Here is a 3315-nt window from a genome sequence, read left to right as displayed (position 1 = left end):
GTTAGCCTTCACCCACTTGGGAAAGGACATCCGCGTTGAACTCCTTGGGGCACCATCAGTCCCGCACAAGGAAATTTGTGTCATCCAAACCGGCACGGAAACAAGGATGACACCAATCATAAATTACCTTGCGGCGGGTATACTACCAGAGTCAAAGGCACAGGCAAGAAAGAAACGCTGTAAATCACTGAACTATCAACTTGTTGATGACATACTTTACAGGCGTAATTTTCTTGGCCCACTCCTCAGATGCGTGGACTAGAGATGTTCAACGAAACCGGTTCCTGGAACCGAACCGGTGGACCCGAACCGGACCCGAACCTGTTCCTACCCGTTTTTTGTAGGAACCGGACCCTATCTGATTCAACCCGATGATCCGTGACCGGTTCTTGCATTTCTGAGTGGGGGCGGGTAGGAACCTGAACCGAACCGGAACCGGTTCTGGAACCGAACCATCCGGAACCGGTTCCTAACCGGTTCTAGCCGTTGGATCGAATATAGCCGTTGGAAATCGTTTTTTTGGCCGTTTTTTGACCGTTGGGGTCAAAAATAGCCGTTTTTTGGCTCCCCCAAGCACCCCACTACTAGTATAAATAGGTATTTAATCGTGCAAGACGGACTTGCTTCGGATGAGGTTACATCGGTTATAAACGATTTTAGACTAATGATACATGAAGTTTTTAAGAAAAGTAAAAAAAGACAAATGGAATATAGAAAATTTTGTAAAGATACGGGAAGAAAAGCTTTGGGAGCTAATTGGGATGTACCTCATCGATGGAATTCCACTTGCATAATGTTTCAAAGTGCTTTGAAACAAAGAGAAACTTTACAAATGTTTCATTCTAGTCTTGCCGAGAATGATTTGGCAATCCCCTTTTCAAATGAGAAATGGGAAATTATCAATGACTTATCGAGTTTTCTTGAAGTTTTTAAAACATCAACTACGAAACTATCGGGAACGTATTATCCGACAAGTCCCTTGGTTCTTTCGGAGTTATTTTTAATCGTTAACAATCTTAAAGAATTTGAAAATAAAAGTCCAATGTTTTCAAACATCATATTACCAATGAAGTTTAAATTAAAAAAATAGTTTCTTGAATTGCCACCGGTTTTTACTTGCGCCGCCGCTTTAAACCCAATGTTAATTGTTACGGGGGTTGAATGTGTGATAGACGAAATTTTTTCAGCCTTAGATATGCATGAAGTTGACCCAAACTTTTCAACAGAGGCAAAAAATGATTTTAACTTGAATTTTAAATTTATGTATGACTTTTATTTAAATAAATATGGGTCAAACATACGCATGCCTATGCCGGGAGGGTCTTCATCAAGTTCAAGTGCTACTAGAGTACGAGATCCCATGATTAGCCTTATGAACACCGTTCGCAACGTAACGGCTAAAAAACAAAGGGGTAACACCCCTTCAAGCGAACTAGGAAGGTATAGTGCAAATGATTACTCTACCGGTTTATCCGAAGAGGAATATGGCACTTTTGATGTTTTGGCTTGGTGGAAGGTAAAGGAAACCGAGTTTCCGATTCTTGCCACCATGGCCCGTGATTTACTAACCGTCCAAGCTTCTACGGTAGCTTCGGAATCCGTTTTTTCTCTTAGTGGCAGGGTAATATCGGTGAGAAGAACAAGACTAAATTCGGAGTCGGTGGAGATGTGCATTTGCTTAAAGGATCACTTGGACTCAATCGATCGTATTCAACACGTAACCACTCTCGAAGATGAAGCACCACTTGATGTTCGAGTGCACGACGAACAAGAAGGCATTTCTACAAGTAATTCCGAGGAAGAAGTCGCAACTGATGAATGTTCCCACTGATGAGTATTCCTCATCAGTGGCAACCTTCAGTAGTTGTCATCAGTGGCAGCTTTCCCATTGATTCAACTGATGACTGTTCCCACTGATGAGTATTCCTCATCAGTGGCAGTCTTCAGTAGTTGTGATCAGTGGCAACCTTCAGTAGTTGTCATCAGTGGCAACCTTCAGTAGTTATCATCAGTGGCAACCTTCACTAGTTGTCAACTTGTCATCAGTGGCAACCTTCAGTAGTTGTCTTCAGTGGCAACCTTCAGTAGTTGTCTTCAGTGGCAAACATCTTCAGTAGTTGTCTTTTCTTCATCAGTTAATTGTTTATTTTTATGTTAATTGTTTTTTTTATTTTTCATGTTATACAAATACGAATCGTAGTTTAGAATCCAAATCGCAAACGAAAAACAAAAAAAAAAAAAAATTTTACACTGTAACCGGTTGGAACCGGTTACGGTACAGGAACCGGGTTAGAAACCGGTAAGAACCGGTTAGATAGGTTAGGGGTCCAAGGGTGGGAGAACCGGTTCGGTTCCCTAACCGGTTCGAGTCTGGAACCGGTTTAAAAGGGGGTTTTGAATATAGGAACCGGTTAGGAACCGGTTCCGGTTCCTAGTCCCAAACCGTTTTGAACATGCCTAGCGTGGACGACCAAGATGCTGACTACCTCCTAAGGGAAGTACACGAAGGCATCTGCGGAATACACGCAGGTCCACGCGCAGTTGTAGCTAAGCTAAACAACGCGGGATACTTTTGGCCGGGGATGCATACGGATGCACTGGCCTACATCAGAAAATGTAGGTCCTGCCAGCTCTACGCACCCAACACGCATCGCCCAAAGAATGAACTTGTTCCAGTCACTTCTTCATGGCCATTTCAAAAGTGGGCCATCGATGTGACAGACCCATTTCCCACAGCAGCTGGGAACGTCCAGTTCCTAGTGGTAGCCATCGACTACTTCACCAAGTGGATAGAAGCAAAACCCTTAGCCCAAACAACCGCAAAACATATCAAAAAATTTATTTGGGAATTTATTATTTGTCGTTTTGGACTTCTACAGAATTTGGTGAGCGATAACGGTACCAACTTTGCTGACCAGAAGCTACAAAAGTGGCTGAAAGAACTTCAAATCACCCACACCTTTACCTCAGTGGCACACCCGCAGGGTAATGGTGAGGTGGAAAGAGCAAACAAGAGCATCGTCGACGGCATAAAGAAAAGACTCTTGGAGCATAGATCCGGCTGGGTGGATGAAGTTCCACATGTCCTTTGGGCGAACAGAACGCTAAAAAAGGCAAGCACGGGCGAAACCCCGTTCAGCCTCACCTATGGCACTGAAGCCATGGTCTCGGTCGAAATTGGTCTACCCTCACCAAGAGTCATGACTCAACCAGAAGAAAATGATGCGGAAAGACGGTTAGACCTTATGCTAACCGAAGAACGCAGAGACTTAGCCGCAGCGCGTGAAGAGAACTACAAGCGACAAATGCAAAAGT

Source organism: Bidens hawaiensis, unplaced genomic scaffold, assembly GCF_021521415.1.
Source record: "Bidens hawaiensis isolate Kalapana, Puna unplaced genomic scaffold, B.hawaiensis_p1.1 tig00056232_1, whole genome shotgun sequence".
Taxonomy (NCBI): domain Eukaryota; kingdom Viridiplantae; phylum Streptophyta; class Magnoliopsida; order Asterales; family Asteraceae; genus Bidens; species Bidens hawaiensis.
This window is presented reverse-complemented; position numbering follows the sequence as displayed.